The sequence below is a fragment of the Oncorhynchus tshawytscha genome, linkage group LG06, assembly GCF_018296145.1.
Source record: "Oncorhynchus tshawytscha isolate Ot180627B linkage group LG06, Otsh_v2.0, whole genome shotgun sequence".
NCBI classification, from domain to species: domain Eukaryota; kingdom Metazoa; phylum Chordata; class Actinopteri; order Salmoniformes; family Salmonidae; genus Oncorhynchus; species Oncorhynchus tshawytscha.
In genome coordinates, this window is record NC_056434.1 from 31,841,141 (window position 1) to 31,865,388 (window position 24,248).

A 24,248-nucleotide genomic window follows, 5' to 3' on the forward strand; every position below is an offset into this window, starting at 1 on the left:
TTCACGATTGGCTGACCCCTCCTGGTGACCCACCCTCCTGATGACCCAGTTGGACATCACTCCAACATGGTCACAATGATGTTGGACGTCCCACCCAGTTTTCTACTACATAAAAATGGTGGACGCCGTCGATGGCGTTTTGGCCTCTATCATTCTCTATGGGCAAATGCTCTCATATCATAGCTTGCGAATTTACGTTCCAGTACGGAGGGTTTTGCCGACGGACAAGTGTGTTTGTCAAACAGCCCTTTCGAATACTTTTAACAATAATCATTTTATTATTTCCTTTCTTGGAGTAAGATTCACTGATCTTACGTGAGTAATATGTAACAAAGCAAGTAAATTAGGCATAGTAATATCATGGTTCAACAGGTTTCAGCAATAATGATAGGCATGGAAGTACTTGCACATTAATCTCACAGGAATTGCATTAATTTGAAAACAAAGTACAGACAACATTAGAATGAAAGAAAACATTTATTTCAAAACAAGTAAAACACAAGAAGGGACATTCAACATGTGGCTCCAAGTGAAGGGAGATGTTGGCTTTGATAGTTAGTTGTATCTACATATACATCATATATGAACATATGTAATCACCCTAAATTATGTTCATAATACATTATGAAAATCTAGGCAATCATAACCATTTTATCCTGAACAACTACCCTCAAATGTTCCCTTTAGCCACAAAACCAAGCGACAGAAATCCTTATAGTTATAGTTGAACATAGTCCCTATAGCTTCCGTCCCTCTCTTTGCCCTTACCTGGGCTCGAATCAGGGACCCCCTGCACACATAGACTACAGTCACCCTTGAAGCATCGTTACACATCGCTCCACAAAAGCCGAGCAAGGGGAACAACTACTTCAAGGTCTCAGAGCAAGTGACGTTACGATTGAAACGCTATTAGCGCGCACCCCGCTAACTTGCTAGCCATTTCACATCGGTAATAACCACAAGTAAACATGGTTCGATAATAAACATACTATTATATTATTTATACCCTGTAACTGTATGCTTTCACATTGTGAGTGTCTTCTCACTTGAAGTATAGACGGCTTAAGTCCTATTTCCTCATTTATCAGTTAGATGCATGGTTTACATTATTGAAAAGATATACCACTATAATATCCTCATATAGGAAATTATGCAATCCTGACCATTTTGGGCAAGCAGCTACCCTTAAATGTTCTGAGACACTTCACATTGCTTCACATAGCATTGTGATAGTTGAACATACAGTATGTCCATTAGTTTAAGGTACAACAGAAATTATGTATTATGTTAATCATGTTATGATTAACATAATAAACTGCCTTCATATTGTGAGAGTCTTCTCGCTTCATGGTTTCAAGGCTTAAGTCCTCCTTCCTCATCTGGTAGGCGCCTCTTCTCCCTTTAAGGCCTGGTAGAAATATTGTCTTATCTTCAGTACCTCAGGTGGAACTCTGCCCTCCTGTCTCCTAGTGGCTCTCTTTTGTGCCTTTCAGCGGTTTGTGATGCATTTTTTGCATGACACACAGCAGAAGATGGGAGTTTAGACTTGTGGCTTCATTTCAGGAGAGATCCTGGGTTTGGAGGTTAGATGCATCTACATATCTTACATTATTGAAAAGATATCTACAACCATAATATCCTCATATAGTAAATTATGGAATTCTAACCATTAGCCAAAGCAGCAACCCTGAAATGTTCTGAGCCACTCAGAAATTCCTTCAAGTACCTTCACATAGCATTGTGATAGTGATAGTCTGTTTTGTTCGAGGTTAAGTCCTTCCTCATCTGGAAGGAGTTCCGCCTCCTAGTTTTAAGGCCTGTTTCAGTGCCTCAGGTGGACTTCTGCCCACCGGTTCCACAAAGGAACCTGGTGTGCTACCCTTGGGAGTAGACTGACTGTACACTATAAAAAGTAATTATACTTGTAATCTTCATACTTTTCGTCATAATCATCATCTTCCTCTTCATCCTGCTCATCTGTGGTCGTCTGCAGGTAGAACATGTTTATCAGTTATGCAGTGTGTGTGAGAGATCCTTTATCATGTGATGTTGACTGCACATTTGAGTGAGAATGATACAACTGATCACTTTTACAAAATATCACATTTAAAACTAAACAGTATTTTGGAGCAATACAATGTAATACAGTGTAAGTAGTTATGTGTTGCTGGTATATATTGGACTGTTCCTAAAATAGAAGTTGTCATTGATGCAATCAAAAAACACAAAGCTTACCATAATGGCGTTCAGCAGAGGACTGCAGGACTGAGGAGAGCGAGCCGTGTGGGGATTTTATACTGCAGGGTAGCAACAAAACCTGAGTCTCCACCTCCCCTGTGAAGTGAAACTCAGACCGACTTTTCTGGAAACAAAACAGATGGGGAAGGGTGTGTCTCAGTGAAGTGCGACTGAGCACAGTGCATACTAAACATGCACACTCACTCACTCACTCACTCACTCACTCACTCACTCACTCACTCACTCACTCACTCTCCAATGGATCTGCTGAAAAACCCCTGACACCTCTACTGGAAAAGCCTGACACCTCTGCCGGAAAACACCTGACACACCTGACATGGAGTTAGTGGAGCCAATACATCCTCTACCCTGTTGGCTGAGTGTACAGGCTGGTGTTTACTGCATTATTGTCATCTACTCTGTTGGCTGAGTGTACAGGCTGGTGTTTACTGCATTATTGTCATCTACTCTGTTGGCTGAGTGTACAGGCTGGTGTTTACTGCATTATTGTCATCTGGAAGAATACAATCAACTGGAAGGTGGAAATAAGAGGTGTATTTGTACCAACTCTTACCCTTTACCAGTGCTAAAAGGCCTTTAGCACAATACACTACTAAACATTTGAAACTATGGTCAGAGAAATATCTTACAAAGGCAGACTTTATATTTTACTGTCTTTAGAAAGCTACACTGTACATTATCTGATGATTAATATTACGTTATTATCAAATATTGTGTAATTGTACTTTGCATTCCTTTGTAATCATTTATTTCCCCTGGACATTTTGAAAAGTCACAGCAGTGGGGTGCATGAGCCTCGAGTCTCATGATGAGACCTTCTAAAACTACAGATGTTAATACATGTAAACTAGGATTTTGTCACTCTTGACTACCCAGCTGGCACCCACACCACTACCCAGCCGTGTAAGGTAATCAAGCCTACCACTGCTGTGTCTAATGCACCTTATATCTGCTAATGGCTAGTGACCTTGTGCCCATATTGAGCAAATGACAGTTCTCATAGTCAAATCAAATACAATTTTATTATATGTATGTTATTGAACTGTTGTGTCACTGTCACTGTTGTCAGCCTATTGTTCTTCTGTCTGTAACATAATTGGCACTAAAACTCCTATCAAAACTAAACCTACTATAACAATTCATATGAACCATTCTTATGTTTGAATTGAACTAATACTAGTAGGACCGATGAGGGAAAGACTCATTTGGTCAATACATCAATAGAGAATTCAAACATACTATATTTTGGTGAAAGGATACAATTAAGCAATAAGGCCCAAGGAGGGGTGGTAAATTGGCAATTTAGCACTATCCCACAAGGTGCCTTATTGCCATCATAAACTTCTTACCAATGTAATTAGAACAGTAAATAGTATTTTTTTGTCATACCCATGGTATAAGGTCTGATATACCACAGCTTTCAGCCAATCAGCATTCAAGACTCGAACCACTCAGTTTATAATATGGAATAAACAACACATAGAAACAACAGACACTGGACAAAACATGTTAAAGTTGCATGTGTTTACAGTTTTATTTTCACATTTTCATTGGTTTTTACAGTAAATGTTGCGTACAGCCTTTTTAGGTGAATCTATTATGGGATTGTGTTTATCAGCAGGCCCCTCCCTCGAGCCCACCTAACCAAGCACGCAGACCACCAGAAGCCAAAGGGAAAAAGGGAAGTGGAAAGTAGTTTTGGCTTTTGTGGTTTTGCTTCTGTAGTCTGAGTTTTGGTTAGTTGTTTCGAGGTCACTGCATTTCTGCAGCACTGGCTCTGCACACGTCACCCCCTGCTGGCCCGGCATGGGAACACGACGCATCGGCCTTGTTCCTGCGGTAGGCAGCACCACTGTTGCGTTACTCCCTAGTGAAGGCCGCACCCGATGTGTAGTTTTCTCATGACCGGACGGTCGCGGGGGAGGCGCGACCCGCCCTTAGTCTAGCCCAGGATTTCTTCTCCTCCTCCTCCTCCTCCTCCTCCTCCTCCTCACTGTGGGAAGAGGGATTGTGTTCAGTACTACATTTCATAAACCTTCACCACAACAAAACCTTCACATTTGCTCATAAACCTTTATCAAACAGTACTTTATCACTGGTGATGCAAGGGAGTGGCAGAGAAAACAGCAGCAGTAGAGGTCTTGATACGTATCATTGAACGTGTCCCAATACAGACTTATTGACTTATTGACAGTTCTGAGTAGTTGTGAGACATTTCTTGATTTACAGCAATAAAAAGGAAGTCTACTTGTCTCCTTTTTTTACAGATACATTATCTAGGACCTGACATCTCTGAACAGTAATATATTATTTTACAGAGATACTTCAAACAGAGATATTTACATGATTCATAGCAAGCAGACAGAATGGGACTCCATGGTGACCTGTTAAAGGGTTATGTTCACCAGCCCTGAAACACAAGGAATGACAGACTTAGATGTGACGCAGTCAATAATTACAAAACATGGTCACTTCCCTTTTTTCAGACTCTTTTTCTGATTCTGAATTCAATGTATTACATGGTTTATCAATAATTCAAAAGCTATTCATTGAATTATTTTTCATATTTTCTCAATAAATCTGCTACTCTCTGACTAACAACAACAACAACAGGCTGTTGTCATTTGATAATGACTGTACATCACATTAAACTTGTACTGCTCTTATTCATAAGACAGGAAATGTACTTTAAAAGTTTTTTAAAAGTTTTAAAAAACATTCCTGTTTGTCATATCAACTTTACTTTAAAAAGTAAAAGCAATAATTATGCTGAAATTTATGTAAACTCAACTATATATTCATCAGGTCAAATAACACAGGTCAATGTTTATAGTAAGTTCTTCATCATTATAGAGATAACACTCACCCCTGAATCCTTCAGCAGACATATCCGCAGGATAGAAAGGACAGATGAATCACTGCATCTTCCTTATAAACCCTGAGAACCCTCTTCTTCTCCTCCTACTCTTGTTCCTGCTCCTCCTCTTACTCTCACTCGTCCTATACCCTGAACTGTTTAGCCCTGTCTGACAGCACCTCAGACAAGCAGCCTGCATTGTGTGTTTGTTTGTGTGTGTGTGTGTGTGTGTGTGTGTGTGTGTCAGCAAGCTTTACTTCTTTCTTTGTCTGTTTTGTTTACATCAACATCCATCTTTAATTTTATTTTTTTGCACTGCCTCTATTTCTCAGATAGGGTGTGCCTTCTTTGGTTACTAGGTGCTGAACAAACACAACACAACAAAACTCAAGGTTACTTTTGTAAACCTGGTTAACAGATAATAATTGAGATATATCACTTATTGGTTCCTTTATAACCCGGAAATGTGTATTTAAAAGAGAACCAAACTATGACGTGCATTTGGAAAGTATTCAGACCCCTTGACTTTTTCCACATTTTGTTACGTTACAGTGTTACTCTAAAATGGATTCAATAGTTTTTTCCTCAATCTACACACAATACCCCATAATGACAAAGCAAAAATGTATTTTTTTACATTAGTATTCAGCACCTTTGGCAGCGATTACAGCCTCGAGTCTTCTTGAGTATGACAATACATGCTTGGCACACCTGTATTTGGGGAGGTTCTCCCATTCTTCTCTGCAGATCCTCTCAAGCTCTGTAAGATTGGAAAGGGAAAGCCACTGCACAGCTATTTTCAGGTCTCTCCAAAGATGTTCGATCGGGTTCAAGTCCGAGTTATGACTAGGCCACTCAAGGACATTCAGAGACTTGTCCCGAAGCCACTCCAGCGTTGTCTTGGCTGTGTGCTTAGGGTTGTTGTCCTGTTGGAAGGTGAACTTTCACCCCAGTCTGAGGTCCTGAGCTCTCTGGAGCAAGTTTTCATCAAGGATCTCTCTGTACTTTGCTCTGTTCATCTTTCCCTCGATCCTGACTAGTCTCCCAGTCCATGCCGCTGAAAAACATCCCCACAGCATGATGCTGCCACCACCATGCTTCACCGTAGGGATGGTGCCAGGTTTCCTCCAGACGTAACACGTAACGCATTCAGGCCAAACAGTTCAATCTTGGTTTCATCAGACAAGAGAATCTTGCTTCTCATGTTCTGAGAGTCAAAACCTGTTTTGGGGAAAATTCCAAGCGGGCTGTCCTGACCCTTTTACCGAGGAGTGGCTTCCATCTGGTCATTCTACCATAAAGGCCTGATTGGTGGAGTGCTGTAGAGATGGTTGTCCTTCTGGAAGGTTCTCCCATCTCCACAGAGGAACTCTGGAGCTCTGTCAGAGTGACCATCGGGTTCTTGGTCACCTCCCTGACCAAGGCTCTTCTCCCCCGATTGCTCAGTTTGGCCAGGCGGCCAGCTCTAAGAAGAGCCTTGGTTGTTCCAAACTTCTTCTATTTAAGAATGATGGAGGCCACTGTGTTCTTGGGGACCTTCAATGCTGAATAAATATTTTGGTTCACTTCTCCAGATCTGTGCCTCGACACAATCGTGTCTCAGAGCTCTACGAACAATTCCTTTGACCTCATGGCTTAGTTTTTGCTCTGACATGCACTGTCAACTGTGGGACATTGTATAGACAGGTGTGACTTTCCAAATCATGTCCAATCAATTGAATTTACCACAGGTGGACTCCAATCAAGTTGTAGAAACATCTCAAGGATGATCAATGGAAACAAGATGCACCTGAGCTAAATTTAGAGTCTGATAGCAAATGGTCTGAATACTTAATACCCAATAATGACAAAGTGAAAACAGTTTTTTAGAAATGTTTGCAAATTGACTAAATATAAAACACAAAAATACCTTATTTACATGTGTGTATATTGATGACAAAAAAATCGTTTTTTAATCAATTTTAGAATAAGGCTGTAGAGTAACAAAATGTGGAAAAAGTCAAGGGATCTGAATACTTTCTGAATGCACTGTATGTGTGCGTGCGGGGCAGGAGAGAGGGCAATCCCATTCAAGGAAGTATAAAACCAGAGAAGGCTCTAAACTACACGGTAATCTTGGCCTACATGAAGCTAATTACAAAAAAGTACAAATAAAATAATGCAGTGAGACTGATAGGAAATTGTTAGTATGTATCAATTCAAGGATGTGTCAAGTAGATTTGATATGATTTACTTACACTACACTACTAGCTATATGTATCATTTTGCAGTAGTTCTCTGCAATGTGAAATCAATATCAGAGAGCTTATAAATACCTGAATGGCAAATCTACAAAACAAATGACACAGGTAAGTTTGTCCATGTCGGATAGGTTCTTTCCATTTTTATTTTCATTTTTAAAAACATTTAAGGAAATCATGCTTTCAGCCTTGTAGTGTATTTGGGATTGTGTTTAAATCAGCAGTTCCCCCACGAGCTGCCGAAACACGGACAACCAGAAGCCAACCAAAATAAAGAAAATAATGTTTCTTCATCTGGCTGCATTCTATATAGTTACATTGCTTGTTTAAGTATTCAGGTAAGTATTAATTGTTTAAGTATTCAGGTAAGTAATATAAGCTTTGTGCTTTGGATGAGCTTCATCTTGTCGTCCTAGGTGTTTTCGGGTGTCTAGCGCTTGGGTTCGTCGGTGCGTCAAGGTCACCTGGCTCTGCTCACCAGGCCCGACCGACCAGGGCTCGGTTTCCCAGAAGTATCTTAAGGCTAAGTTAATCTTAGAACCTTAGCATCAAGATACTTTTGGGAAACCGGGCACAGGTCCTGAAAGGTCATGCTGAGGGTCAGTACCTGCTAGTGAACAGATTCCCAACACACCCCTCAGGACATGGTCAGGGACCCAGTGATCTCCCCTTGGGAGCCTTCTCTCTTCCTCCTTGTCACCGTGGGACAAGACTTTGTTTTAGTCACAGCTAGACCACAAGGCAACTCTGGCCCTACAATTTTGTATGTTTACAGGTTCATTTGAATTCCATTAATCTTTATTGTCCATAAAAGGTTTATTCATCACAGGCACATTCATGTTGTGGATGTGAGGTACAATAAAATACACAGCAAGCAGACAGAGTGGGAACTCCATGGTGACCTGACAGAGGGTCACCAGTACTGCAACACAAGGAAGGACACACACATAGATGTAAGTGACGCAGGCGACACTGACACTTCCTGGTTCAGGATTGATGTTTAACAAATACTCTTACCATGTATTATATTATTGTTAAAGTTATCTTGTACTATAGCAATTTTACTCTAAAGACAAAACAGTAGTCTTTCCGTGAAACTGTAAATGAACAAGACAAATACAATATTTTGGTTTGATGACATTGAAATGCATGCAAAGTGAATTACATACAAAGCACATTAAACAATAAAACAATACAAGCTATTAGATCTCTATGGAAAAGAAACTCGCCCCTGAACCCTTTAGCCAAGGACTCCGCAGAATAAAAAGGACAGATCAAACGTTGCATCATCCATCTATTCCCTGAAAAAACCCTCCCCTCCTCCTCAACTGTCAATGCCGAGGGCCACAGGAAAGCACCTAATTTACCCTCAACCAGCATTGTTTGTGTGTGTGTCACAGGAGGTTGGTGGCACCTTAATTGGGGAGGAAGGGCTTGTGGTAATGGCTGGAGTGGAATAGGTGGAATGATATCAAATACATCCAACACATGGTTTCCATTGACCCCATTCCATTTGCTCTGTTCCAACCATTATTATGAGCCGTTCTTCCCTCAGCAGCCTGAGGTGTGTGCTGACTCATGCACACGCTGAGCACAATGGCTATTTGCCACAAAACTCTTTCCCTTCAGTTTTGTTTCCAGTAAAGTCTGTCTTGAGTTTCATTTCCCTGCTCCCTTTTCTCAAGACAGGGTGTGTGCCTGGTTACTAGGTTACTAGGCACCCTTCTCAACAAGTACAACTCTTATTTTTAGATGGCAATGAAAGACCAATACAAAACTCTTAACATAAAACTGTGTCTTCATATAACTTTGACATCAGCAATCACATCTCCATTTGACTTTTTGTTACATGTTTTATTATCATTCTGCTTACTCCAGACCCGGTCCTAATCCCCTGGACTCAAAAGAGGAAGTGGAAGAGAGGCAGGCGAGGCAGCATCCTGACCAGATTAGGTCGGCAAGCAAATAGAATGCATTGCCCTCCTCTATTGGCGAACGTGCAGTCACTGGAGAACAAGCTGGATGAGCTCCGTTCGAGACTATCCTGCTAACGGGACCTGAAAAACTGGAATATCCTATGTCTCTCAGAGTCGTGACTGTTTTTTCTATGCATTGTCAGAACCAGACGGCAAGACAAAGGGAGGAAGGGTCTGTCTCTGTTAACAACAGCTGGTTCGTGTTCTCTAATGTTAAGGTCTCAAATTTGTGCTCACCTGAGTTAAAATAGCTCACGACTACAGACTATACTATTTAACAAGAGAGTCTTAATCTATATTTATTGTAGCGGTCTATAGTATTTACCACCACAAACCAATGCTGGCACTCAATGATCTGTATAGGGCCGTAAGCACACAATAAATTTGACATTAAGAGGCGGCATTTCTTGTGGCCAGGGCTGGGAAATGGAAAATTCTAGATCCCCTTTAATCCACACACAGAAATATATACAACGTCCTCCCTCGCACTCCCTTTGGCAAATCAGACAATTACCCTATCCTCCTTCTACCTGCTTACGAGCAAAAACTCAAACAGGAAGTACCAGTGACTGTTTCACTAGCACAGACTGGAATATGTTCCAGGATCTATCTGATAACACCCAAATCATTTGGTTTCCTGGATCCTTTCACAGCATTATAAGGCTGCGTTGAGACAATGACTTATCAATGATCCAAGCCCAGCTCAGTTAACCCCTGCCATTGTGTCACTGAGTCATCATAATGCTTTAACAAATGTACATTATACGAAGGGCACTGGACGACACAATGTTTAATTAACCTAATTTATTTCCCTCTAACTGCCCTGAATGGCCCTGCTGATCCTACCGCTATTGTATGCAGCAAACATGTGCCTATGAACCAGATTTATGCTGTTAGCACTGAGGCCGTGTGCCCTAGTAGGAAGTCCACTGTGTGCAGCTCATCCTGCACTAACATAAATAACATGAGAATTTCTACTTCTGCTAAGCTTCTCAGTAAAGCAATGAAAACAAGCATCCCAGAAAAGTGCTCAAAATAGCCCATGTTAACATGCAGTGACGTCGGAAAATATTCAGACCCCTTGACTTTTTCCACATTTTGTTACATTACAGTGTTACTCTAAAATGGATTCAATAGTTTTTCCCTCAATCTACACACAATACCCCATAATGACAAAGCAAAAATGTATTTTTTTACATTAGTATTCAGACTCTTAACTCAGTACTTTGTTGAAGCACCTTTGGCAGCGATTACAGCCTTGAGTCTTCTTGAGTATGACGATACAAGCTTGGCACACCTGTATTTGGGGAGGTTCTCCCATTCTTCTCTGCAGATCCTCTCAAGCTCTGTAAGATTGGAAAGGGAAAGCCACTGCACAGCTATTTTCAGGTCTCTCCAAAGATGTTCGATCGGGTTCAAGTCCGAGTTATGACTAGGACACTCAAGGACATTCAGAGACTTGTCCCGAAGCCACTCCAGCGTTGTCTTGGCTGTGTGCTTAGGGTCGTTGTCCTGTTGGAAGGTGAACTTTCACCCCAGTCTGAGGTCCTGAGCTCTCTGGAGCAAGTTTTCATCAAGCATCTCTCTGTACTTTGCTCTGTTCATCTTTCCCTCGATCCTGACTAGTCTCCCAGTCCATGCCGCTGAAAAACATCCCCACAGCATGATGCTGCCACCACCATGCTTCACCGTAGGGATGGTGCCAGGTTTCCTCCAGACGTAACACGTAACGCATTCAGGCGTTAGAACCTTATTCTAAAATTGGTTAAATAGTTTTTTCCCCTCATCAATCTACACACAATAATGCATAATGGCAATGCAAAAACAGGTTAAGAGTCTTTATTTTTGCAAAAAAAAATGATATATATTACATTTACATAAGTATTCAGTACTTCATTGAAGCACCTTTGGCAGCGATTACAGCATTGCGTCTTCTTGGGTAGGACGCTACAAGCTTGGCACATCTGTATTTGGGGAGTTTCTCCCATTCTTCTCTGCAGATCTTCTCAAGCGCTGTCATGTTGGATGGGGAATGTTGCTGCACAGCTATTTTCAGGTCTCTCCAGAGATGTTCGATCAGGTTCAAGTCCGGCTCTGGCTGGGCCACTCAAGGACATTCAGAGACTTGTCCCGAAGCCACTCCTGCGTTGTCTTGACTGTGTACTTTGGTTCGTTGTCCTGTTGGAAGTTGAACATTCGCCCCAGTCTGAGGTCCTGAGCACTCTGGAGCAAGTTTTCATAAAATAAAATACAATTTATTTATATAGCCCTTCGTACATCAGCTGATATCTCAAAGTGCTGTACAGAAACCCAGCCTAAAACCCCAAACAGCAAGCAATGCAGGTGTAGAAGCACGGTGGCTAGGAAAAACTCCCTAGAAAGGCCAAAACCTAGGAAGAAACCTAGAGAGGAACCAGGCTATGTGGGGTGGCCAGTCCTCTTCTGGCTGTGCCGGGTGGAGATTATAACAGAACATGGCCAAGATGTTCAAATGTTCATAAATGACCAGCATGTTCGAATAATAATAAGGCAGAACAGTTGAAACTTGAGCAGCAGCACGGCCAGGTGGACTGGGGACAGCAAGGAGTCATCATGTCAGGTAGTCCTGGGGCATGGTCCTAGGGCTCAGGTCCTCCAAGAGAGAGAGAAAGAAAGAGAGAAAAAGAGAATTAGAAAGAGCATACTTAAATTCACACAGGACACCGGATAGGACAGGAGAAGTACTCCAGATATAACAAACTGACCCTAGCCCCCCGACACATTAACTACTGCAGCATAAATACTGGACGCTGAGACAGGAGACACTGTGGCCCCATCCGATGACACCCCCGGACAGGGCATTCAGGCCAAAGTATTCAATCTTGATTCTCATGGTTTTAGAATCTTTATTTATTTGTTATTTTTCCAGGTAAGTTGACTGAGAACACATTCTCATTTGCAGCAACAACCTGGGGAATAGTTACAGGGGAGAGGAGGGGGATGAATGAGCAAATTGTAAAGTGGGGATTATTAGATGACCGTGATGGTTTGAGTGCCAGATTGGGAATTTAGCCAGGACACCGGGGTTAACACCCCTACTCTTACAATAAGTGCCATGGGATCTTTAATGACCTCAGAGAGTCAGGACACCCGTTTAGTGTCCCATCCGAAAGATGGCACCCTACACAGGGCATTGGGATTATTTTTCTTTTTTTTTTTACAAAAGGAAAGAGTGCCTCCTACTGGCCCTCCAACACCACCTGGTCTCACATCCAGGAACTGACCAGAACCAACCCTGCTTAGCTTCAGAAGCAAGCCAGCAGTGGTATGCAGGGTGGTATGCTGCTGGTGATTGATTAGACATGATTAGGTGCCTTTGGCAAACTCCAAGCGGGCTGTCATGTGCCTTTTACTGAGGAGTGGCTTCAGTCAGGCCACTCTTCCTTAAAGGCCTGATTGGTGGAGTGAGGCATAGATGGTTGTCCTATTGGAAGGTTCTCCCATCTCCACAGAGGAACTCTAGAGCTCTGTCGGAGTGACCATCGGGTTCTTGGTCACCTCCCTGACCAAGGCCCTTCTCTCCCGATTGCCGTTTGGTTGGGTAGTCAGCTCTAGGAAGACTTTTGGTGGTTTCAAACTTCTTCCATTTAAGAATGACGGATGCAACTGTGTTCTTGGGGACCTTCAATGCTGCAGACATTTTTTGGTACCCTTCCTCAGATCTGTGCCTCGACACAATCCTGTCTCGGAACTCTACGGACAATTCCTTCGACCTCATGGCTTGGTTTTTGCTCTGACATGCACTGCCAACTGTAGAACCTTATATAGACAGGTGTGTGCCTTTCCAAATCATGTCCAAACAATTCAATTTACCAAAGGTAGGCTCCAATCCAGATGTAGAAACATCAAGGATGATCAATGGAAACAGGATGCACCTGAGCTCAAGGTTTATCCATTATATATTTTTTATACACTTGCAAACATTTCTAAAAATCTGTTTTTGCTTTATTATGATGTGTTGTGTGTAAATTGCTAAAGAATATCTATATTTAATATATTTAGAATAAGGCTGTAACATAACAATGTAGAAAAAGTCAAGGGGTCTGAATACATTCAGAAGGCACTGTATGCAGCAGGTGAATTTCAAGTTCAGAGAAGGTCAATTTTCAACAAGAAAATGCACCTTTATAAAGGAGAGCTACAAACGCAATGGTCAAAAGACTCTTATACAGTTATAGTCAGAAGTTTACATACACCTTAGCCAAATACATTTAAACTCAGTTTTTCACAATTCCTGACATTCAATCCTAGTAAAAATTTCACGTCTTAGGTCAGTTAGGATCACCACTTTATTTTAAGAATGTGAAATGTCAGAATCTCAGAGAGAATGATTTATTTCAGCTTTTACTTCTTTCATCACATTCCCAGTGGGTCAGAAGTTTACATACACTCAATTAGTGTTTGGTAGCATTGCCTTTAAATTGTTTTACTTGGGTCAAATGTTTTGGGTACCTATCTCCGAGCTTCCAACAATAAGTTGGGTGAATATTGGCCCATTCCTCCTTACAGAGCTGGTATATCCGAGTCAGGTTTGTAGGCCTCCTTGCTTGCAAAAGCTTTTTAATTTCTGCCCACAAATTTTCTATAGGATTGAGGTCATGGCTTTGTGATGCCCACTCCAATACCTTGACTTTGTCCTTAAGCCATTTTGCCACAACTTTGGAAGTACCCTTGGGTTCATTGTCCATTTGGAAGACCCATTTGCGACCAAGCTTTAACTTCCTGACTGATGTCTTGAGCTGTTGCTTCAAAATATCCACATAATTTTCTTCCCTCATGATGCCATCTAGTTTGTGAAGTGTACCAGTCCCTCCTGAAGCAAAGGACCCCGACAACATGATGCTGCCACCCCTGTGCTTCACGGTTGGGATGGTGTTCTTCGGCTTGCAAGCCTCCCCCTTTTTCCTCCAAACATAACGATGGTCATTATGGCCAAACAGTTCTATTTTGTTTCATCAGACCAGAGGACATTTCTCCAAAAAGTACGATCTTTGTCCCCATGTGCAGTTGCAAACCGTAGTCTGGCTTTTTTTACGGCGGTTTTGGAGCAGTGGCTTCTTCCTTTCTGAGCGACCTTTCAGGATATGTCAATATAGGACTCGTTTTACTGTGGATATAGATACTGTTGTACCTGTTTCCTCCAGCATCTTCACAAGGTCCGTTGCTGTTGTCCTGGGATTGATTTTCGCACCAAAGTACATTTATCTCTACGAGACAGAACGTGTCTTCTTCCTGAGCGATATGATGGCTGCGTGGTCCCTTGTTGTTTATACTTGCACACTATTGTTTGTACAGATGAACGTGGTACCTTCAGCGTTTGGAAATTGCTTGCAAGGATGAACCATATTTGTGGAGGTCTTGGCTGATTTCTTTTGATTTTCCCATAATGTCAAGCAAAGAGGCACTGAGTTTGAAGGTAGGCCTTGAAATACATCCACAGGTACACCTCCAATTGACTCAAATGATGTCAATTAGCCAATCAGAAGCTTCAATAAGAGAGGATGGAGGAGGTGGTTACACGCGCTGTTGGTGCAGCAATTCAAGAAGTGAAGGAACAAGTTGCTACCTTGCAAGATGAAGTGGACATCCACATGGGATCAGTTCGAGCGCTAATAGAAAAGGTGGATCACATTCAGACTGAGGCAAGGGGCCTAAAAAGGGACGTGAACATCTGCACTTGAGAAGATGCGGTTCCAAATGGCACCGTTTGAGGATCAAGACAGACGCAATAGCGTGAGGGTCACAGGGATTGCTACAAACCGGGAGGGAGGTGATGCAATTGCTTTCCTGCAAGAAAACCTTCCCAAGTGGATTCCGTACCTTGGTACTACTCCGATTCAAATGGCCCCCATGATCTACAACGAAAATGCAAAGGAGGACAACACCCAGACCATGGTCTTCAAGGTTATTAGATACCAAGACCGCAACTCTATTCTACAAGGAGCGCAGGAAGCAAGAAAGAATGCACCCATCCAAGATGCCAGGAGAGCCATACGTTTTTATGCGGACTACAGTGCCTTCACAAATGAGCAAAGGAAAGCACTTGCAGATGTCCAGAGGGAGTTGAACACACAGGGCATACCCTCTTTTATGATCTATCCTGCTATCCTGTGACTTACTACTTTCAACGGTGAGCATCTTTCCTTCACCTCGGCAAAAGAGGCAAAGGAATGTCGGAGAGGTCTCCCGGGCGACAGGTCTACACGCCCATCCCCACCCCACAAAGAGAGTGCTTTCCTTTACGGATGCCGAGGATGGGCCCGGACAGCAGGATGATAAGGAGGCGGAGAATGAAATGGGAGCAACTGGGCGCTAAAGATGCAGCTAACTGGCTAGCTAATGTTTAGTTGACTTCTGAACTCTTTTATATATATACAGTGGGGAGAAGTATTTGATACACTGCCGATTTTGCAGGTTTTCCTACTTACAAAGCATGTAGAGGTCTGTGATTTTTATCATAGGTACACTTCAACTGTGAGAGACGACTGAATCTAAAACAAAAATCCAGAAAATCACGTAGTATGATTTTTAAGTAATTAATTTGCATTTTATTGCATGACATAAGTATTTGATCACCTACCAACCAGTAAGAATTCCGTCTCTCACAGACCCGTTAGTTTTTCTTTAAGAAGCCCTCCTGTTCTCCACTCATTACCTGTATTAACTGCACCTGTTTGAACTCGTTACCTGTATAAAAGACACCTTTTATTTATTTATTTTTATTTCACCTTTATTTAACCAGGTAGGCAAGTTGAGAACAAGTTCTCATTTACAATTGCGACCTGGCCAAGATAAAGCAAAGCAGTTCGACACATACAACGACACAGAGTTACACATGGAGTAAAACAAACATACAGTCAATAATACAGTATTGCGTTTACTTGATAGCTACCTACACAAATAGCTAGCTAGAACAAAGTGTTAATAAGATAACTTCATTAAAAAGATTAAAAGCAATACAAATAAGTCTATATACGATGTGAGCAAATGAGGTGAGATAAGGGAGGTAAAGGCAAAAAAAGGCCATGGTGGCAAAGTAAATACAATATAGCAAGTAAAACACTGGAATGGTAGATTTGCAATGGAAGAATGTGCAAAGTAGAAATAAAAATAATGGGGTGCAAAGGAGCAAAATAAATAAATAAATAAAATACAGTAGGGAAAGAGGTAGTTGTTTGGGCTAAATTATAGGTGGGCTATGTACAGGTGCAGTAATCTGTGAGCTGCTCTGACAGTTGGTGCTTAAAGCTAGTGAGGGAGATAAGGGTTTCCAGTTTCAGAGATTTTTGTAGTTCGTTCCAGTCATTGGCAGCAGAGAACTGGAAGGAGAGGCGGCCAAAGAAAGAATTGGTTTTGGGGGTGACTAGAGAGATATACCTGCTGGAGCGTGTGCTACAGGTGGGAGATGCTATGGTGACCAGCGAGCTGAGATAAGGGGGGACTTTACCTAGCAGGGTCTTGTAGATGACCTGGAGCCAGTGGGTTTGGCGACGAGTATGAAGCGAGGGCCAGCCAACGAGAGCGTACAGGTCATGGTGGGTAATGGTGGGTAGTATATGGGGCTTTGGTGACAAAACGGATTGCACTGTGATAGACTGCATCCAATTTGTTGAGTAGGGTATTGGAGGCTATTTTGTAAATGACATCGCCAAAGTCGAGGATTGGTAGGATGGTCAGTTTTACAAGGGTATGTTTGGCAGCATGAGTGAAGGATGCTTTGTTGCGAAATAGGAAGCCAATTCTAGATTTAACTTTGGATTGGAGGGGTTTGATATGGGTCTGGAAGGAGAGTTTACAGTCTAACCAGACACCTAAGTATTTGTAGTTGTCCACGTATTCTAAGTCAGAGCTGTCCACACACTCAATCAAACAGACTCCAACCTCTTCACAATGGCCAAGACCAGAGAGCTGTGTAAGGACATCAGGGATAAAATTGTAGACCTGCACAAGGCTGGGATGGGCTACAGGACAATAGGCAAGCAGCTTGGTGAGAAGGCAACAACTGTTGGCGCAATTTTTAGAAAATGGAAGAAGTTCAAGATGACGGTCAATCACCCTCGGTCTGGGGCTCCATGCAAGATCTCACCTCGTGGGGCATCAATGATCATGAGGAAGGTGAAGGATCAGCCCAGAACTACACGGCAGGACCTGGTCAATGATCCGAAGAGAGCTGGGACCACAGTCTCAAAGAAAACCTTTAGTAACACACTACGCCGTCATGGATTAAAATCCTGCAGCGCACGCAAGGTCCCCCTGCTCAAGCCAGCGCATGTCCAGGCCCGTCTGAAGTTTGCCAATGACCATCTGGATGATCCAGACGGGGTATGGGAGAAGGTCATGTGGTCTGTTGAGACAAAAATAGAGCTTTTTGGTCTAAACTCCACTCGCCGTGTTTGGAGGAAGAAGAAGGATGAGTACAACCCCAGGAACACCATCCCAACCATGAAGCATGGAGGTGGAAACATCATTCTTTGGGGATGCTTTTCTGCAAAGAGGACAGGACGACTGCACTGTATTGAGGGGAGGATGGATGGGGCCATGTATCGCGAGACCTTGGCCAACAACCTCCTTCCCTCAGTAAGAGAATTGAAGATGGGTCGTGGCTGGGTCTTCCAGCATGACAACGACCCGAAACACACAGCCAGGGCAACTAAGGAGTGGCTCCGTAAGAAGCATCTCAAGGTCCTGGAGTGGCCTAGCCAGTCTCCAGACCTGAACCCAATAGAACATTTCGGGAGGGAGCTGAAAGTCCGTATTGCCCAGCGACAGCCCCGAAACCTGAAGGATATAGAGAAGGTCTGTATGGAGGAGTGGGCCAAAATCCCTGCTGCAGTGTGTGCAAACCTGGTCAAGAACTATAGGAAACAAAGGTTTCTGTACCAAATATTAAGTTCTGCTTTTCTGATGTATCAAATACTTATGTCATGCAATAAGTGCAAATGAATTACTTAAAAATCATACAATGTGATTTTCCGGATTTTTGTTTGAGATTACTTCTCTCACAGTTGAGGTGTACCTATGATAAAAAGGACAGACCTCTACATGCTTTGTAAGTAGGAAAACCTGCAAAATCGGCAGTGTATCAAATACTTGTTCTCCTTACTGTATATATATATATATCTTTATTTTGGACAGGAACTTCACTTAGTACCTGAGACCGAAAACAGAGGACGCTTTCCTTCACTGCTGGAGATAAGGATTAACATTATCAGGCTAACAGAACACAGAGGGCGTTCTTTATTGGAAGCCTATCAAATATAATCCAGTTATAAATATAGTCCAGGTGCCCCAAAGCTTTTTACTATCATTCTTTAGATAATTTAGCTTTGTTTCATAGTGTAGTTTCTTTTTCTTTAGTTTAGTCACATGATTTCTTAATTTGCAGTACGTTTGCCAATCCGTTGGGCTGCCAGACTTAATTGCCATACCTTTTGCCTCATCCCTCTTAACCATACAATTTTTAAATTCCTCATCAATCCAAGGGGATTTATCAGTTTTTACAGTTATTTTCTTAATGGGTGCGTGGTTATTAGTAACTGGAATAAGTAGTTTCATAAATGTGTCAAGTGCAGCGTCTGGTTGCTCCTCATTACACACCAGACCAGAAAATATTCTTTACATCAACATATGAATCACTACAAAACTTCTTGTATGACCTCTTATTCAGTATATTAGGCCCAGCCTTTGGAACTTAGGTTTTCCTATATATGGCTATTATATTGTGACCACTACATCCTATGGATTTGGATACTGCTTTAAAGCAAATATCTGCAGCGTTACAGCTTTACAGGAATATGGTTCTGAATATACACCACAACACCACATCCGTTGGTATTTCTGTCTTTCGGTAGATGTTAGAACCATGTATTGCTACCACTGTATCATCAAAGGTATTATCTAAGTGCGTTTCAGATATAGTCAGAATATGAATGTCATCTGTTACAAGCAAGTTATTGACTTCATGGACCTTGTTTCTTAGGCTACATGGGTTAATATGGGCTATTTTTAGCACTTTTCTGGGTTGCTTGATTGTTTTAGTGCTTAACTGGGAAGGTTATCAGAGGTAGACTTACTCATGTTATTTACATTGGAACTGATTATTCAGCTCAACCTGCACTAAGTGGTCTTCCTGCTATTGCACACCACCTCACTGCTAACAGTAACTCTGGTTTATAGGCTCATGATTACTGCTTACAATGGCTTTAGGATAAACAGATGTATTTGGTGCAATTAGGGGTACATAAATTAAATTACATCGTGTTTGCCAATTCCCTTAAGATCATGTACATTTGATGCAGCATTATGACGACTTATTGTCACAATGGCAGGGATTAACTAAGCTGGTCTTGGATCATTTACCAGTCATTGTTTCAACGCAGCCTTGAGTCCAGGAGCCAAGATGATTTGGATGGACTTCCTTCATTCCTGTAGAGTATCTTCTGTTTCCAGAAGGTGTCAAAGTTATCAATAAAAGTGACTCCAGCAGAGCTACAGTAGTCTTTTAGCCAGATGTGTAATGCCAGCAGTCTGCTGAATCTTTCACACCTGTGGCCCAACAATGTTACTGGTGTTGGATCCTGTGTTTTACATTATAGCCATTACCATATATATGATTGAATATTATCTGCTGTTGGCTTGTGTGGATGTATGTATGTGTTATGCAACATAGCTGACTTGAAACATTGTTAAAGGTTAAGGCCATGGGCCTTTCTCATGATGGAAAAATACAGAAGACAGGGCACATTCAGAGCGTGGGGTTGCAGAACAAGCGGTCTTTTGTTAGATAACAGGAGCCAGGTGCGAGATAACGGTATGGAGCATGAGCGCAAGGATGTTCTTCACAGCAACAGTTACATCTATCAACAGTTACATCTATCAACAGAAGCGCCAAGAGGCGGGGACCCGCCTGAGCGCCTGCAATAGGCTGAGCAAGTTTAAACCACACCCAGCCTCTACTGTGATAGGCCAACAGATGGGTTGGAACTGTCTATCACAGTATAAAGAATACTGTTTACATCCATCTTGTCAGTTCTCTGTTCTGCCCTGCGTGGTATTACAGTGAGCCCGTATATACGAAAGTTGCATTTGCCTTTTATTACTTAGCTAATAAAAAATACATAGTATACAATCGGTGACTCGTTATATTTATCCTGATACCAGATTCGAATTTACGCAACCCTAAGCAACCCTAACACTGGACCTGAAATTATTGGCTGTTTTTTGGTCTTTTAATGCTAAAAATCAGTTCTCAAATGTTCCGAACTAGCCCTCCTGATGTTGTTTGACCCCACATGGATACGACAGTGTCAGCTCCCAGCATCTGTGGCAGAACAGTTGGAAGCAGCCTTGTTATGTCCTGTACTCATGCTCCTGGGTAGCACAGGGTTTTTGTCTAAGGGACCGAGATGTTTCTCACCATAGAGTTGCCTATGATGACAGCTGGTAATGTTGAATGGGTCGGTCTCTCAGGCAGCCTCACAGTCCGGTGAGGCTGGGAGCTCTGAGGATCTGAACCTGAGGTAGAAGCCACCGGAGAGGGAGACAGAGCTGAGGATGAAGATGCAGGTACCTCCGGATCCGATCTTGATTTGGAAGCTACCACGGACGAAGGCGCCAGAACCTCTGGATCCAGGGCAGCAAAGCTGTTTCTGGTCTGTGTCAGTTCCGGGTTCAACATCTCCATGGAGACCCTGTTGCCACAGGACACCTTCTTCGAATTCCACGGCGAATGACGTACCTCCATGGCTGGTTGATTGGGTTGAGATCAGCTCCGTTCTCCAGGGAAGGGGAGACCCCTTCGGGGATGGAACCCTGCCTAGAACTGGCCAGTCGGCTGTGGAGCCGACACATTGGTGAAACTTCCACCAGACCAGAGCGACGTTCGGCTACTGGGGTGGAAGAAAAATAAAAGTAGGTGGGTGTGGGTTCCCCAGTAGCTTATGTAGGTTTGCTACTTGCTTGCTAAGAGTAGCTACTTCGCTCCTGTTGTCCTCCGCAAGCAAGAAGTTGCTACATTGAAAGTCAACGTGGTCCACATTGTCCTGGAACAAAGCAAAGTAAATGCAGCTCCTGCAACGTTGGAAACGTTCAATAGTGGCCTCCATTTGAGACCGCCGAGCCAGCGAGGCTAACTGGACTTTCGCGTCTCTTCCCCTATACGGAATCTGGCAGTATCCAGATAGCAGCGCTCACAGCAATTTAGCCCAACAGAGCTGCAGAATTCAAAATAAAATAAAAGTATATAAAAACACTGTCAGCTTTTAAAACAAGGTCTTAGTTCAGGTTTCAGCGTTCAACAGGTTTCAGTATAACCAATGAGGGGATGGCACGTGGGTATCTGCTTCTATAAACCAATGAGGAGATGGGAGAGGCAGGACTTGCACCGTGTTCAACATCACAAATAGAATTGACTTCTTTTTGGCAACGCAGATGCTCGTTGGCGTGCGCAAGCAGTGTGGGTGCAATGATTGAATAACATGTATGTATTTTGCAACGCTCGCGCATGCGACACGAGTGGGGTAGGCAGCATGAGTATGTGCGTCACTCCAATACAAATTGCCTGCGACGCTTTCAGATAATAATAGTGGATGTGAACTATAAGGTAAATAAAACAAAACATTGGCGTTTTAATACGACTCTTCTTCAAAACGAATTGTTCGTGGCTGAATTTCAAGCCAAACTATTGGAATTCTTAGCAAAAACCAAGGACCCTGTAGAGGACCCAAGGTTTACATGGATGGCTACTAAACAGTTTATCAGAGACTTTACATCTTCTTTTGCATCTCACCTCAATAAAGCCAGGAATCACAGAATCAAGTTATTGGAGAAAAAAATGTAAATCACTTGAACCGAAACTGAAAATAATTACTCAAATAATGTCAGCAATGATTTGAGGGTGGTTAAACTGGAAATTAATGATTTATGCACAGGATGTACTTTGAACAACCGACAAGGCCAACATCCCCGTCATTGGCAAGAGAAAGATCTCTGCCTCATAAGGATCCGTAGTTGGCGAGTGGGAAAGCTGCCGTTACCGTCAATATTACCTGCTAACGTGCAATCATTGGACAATAAATTAGACAAGGTACGATCACAAATATCCTACCAACGGGACATCAGAAACTGTTTCATGGAATCGTGGCTGAACGATGACATGGATATTCAGCTAGCGGGATACTGCACCGGCTAGATAGAACAGCACACTCTGTGCGGTAAGAAGTCTAGGGGGTAGAGTATCTTATGATAAGCTCCACAATATTTGAGTTTTCATCCATACTTTCATGGCTGTTTATTTACCACCACAGACAGATGCTGGCACTAAGACCGCACTCAGTCAGCTGTATAAGGAAATAAGCAAACAGGAAACCGCTCACCCAGAGGCGGCGCTCCTAGTGGCCCGGGACTTTAATGCAGGGAAACTTAAATCAGTCTTACCTCATTTCTATCAACATGTTAAATGCGCAACCAGAGGGGAAAAAATCTAGATCACCTGTACTCCACACACAGAGATGCATAAAAAGCTCTCCCTCACCTTAGATTTGGTAAATCTGACCACAATTCTATCCTCCTGATTCCTGCTTACAAGGAAAAATGAAAGCAGGAAGCACTAGTGACTTGGTCTATAAAAAAGTGGTCAGATGAAGCAGATGCTAAACTACAGGACTGTTTTGTTAGCACAGACAGGAACATGTTCCTGGATTCTTCCGATGGCATTGAGGAGTACACCACATCAGTCACTGGCTTTATCAATGAGTGCATCGAGGACATCGTCCCCACAGTGACCGTACGTACCCCAACCATCAATTACGGCAACATTCGCACTGAGCTAAAGGGTAGAGCTGCCGCTGTCAAGGTGCAGGACTCTAACCTGGAAGCTTATAAGAAATCCTGCTATGCCCTCCGACGAACCATCAAACAGGTAAAGTGTCAATACAGGGCTAAGATTGAATCGTACTACACCGGCTCTGACACTCATCTTATGTGGCAGGGCTTGCAAACTATTACAGACTACAAAGGGAAGCACAGCCGTGAGCTGCCAGTAACACGAGCCTACCAGGCGAGCTAAATCACTTCTATGCTCACTTTGAGGCAAGCTGTTCCGGACGACTGTGTGATCACACTCTCCGTAGCCGACGTGAGTAAGACCTTTAAACAGGTCAACATTCACAAGGCCGCGGGGCCAGACCGATTACCAGGACATGTGCTGACCAACTGGCAGGTGTCTTCACTGACATTTTCAACATGTCCCTGATTGAATATGTAATACCAACATGTTTCAAGCAGACCACCATAGTGCCTGTGCCCTAGACCACTAAGGTAACCTGCCTAAATGACTACACACCCATAGCACTCACGTCCGTAGTCATGAAGTGCTTTGAAAGGCTGGTAATGGCTCACATTAACACCATTATCCCAGAAACTCTAGACCCACTCCAATTTGCCCAAACAGATCCACAGATGACAGAATCTCTATTGCACTCCACACTGCCCTCACCCACCTGGACAAAATGAATAGCTATGTAAGAATGCTGTTCATTGACTATAGCTCAGCATTCAACACCATAGTCCCCTCAAAGCTCATCCCCAATCTCAGGACCTTGGGACTGAAAAACTCCCTCTGCAACTGAATTCATGACTGGCCACCTCCAGGCAGTGAGGGTAGGCAACAACACATCAGAAAATATCATCACCTCAGGGGTGTGTGCTTGTCCTTTCCTGTACTCCCTGTTTATCCATGCGTAGCTGTGCACAACCCAAACACCATCATCAAGTATGCTGACAACACGACGGTGGTAGGACTGATCACTGACAACGATGAGGCAGACTACCTACAGGGAGGTCAGAGACCTGGCAGTGTGCTGGCAGGACAGCCTCTCC

The 24,248-nt window shown here is 42.8% G+C and overlaps 2 long non-coding RNA genes across 2 annotated transcripts; both read right to left on the bottom strand.

The window, feature by feature from the left end:
• Positions 1-458: 458 nt before the first annotated feature.
• LOC112245442 lies at positions 459-2,386 on the bottom strand. The gene is made up of 2 exons (XR_002952736.2): positions 2,236-2,386; positions 459-1,987 (listed from the first exon to the last, which is right to left on the bottom strand). It is a non-coding gene; the product is annotated as an uncharacterized LOC112245442 (long non-coding RNA).
• A 1,382-nt stretch (positions 2,387-3,768) lies between these two features.
• On the bottom strand, positions 3,769-5,282 carry LOC112245441. Its single transcript, XR_002952735.2, has 3 exons — positions 5,126-5,282; positions 4,603-4,669; positions 3,769-4,252 (listed from the first exon to the last, which is right to left on the bottom strand). It is a non-coding gene; the product is annotated as an uncharacterized LOC112245441 (long non-coding RNA).
• Between the last annotated feature and the right edge of the window lie 18,966 nt (positions 5,283-24,248).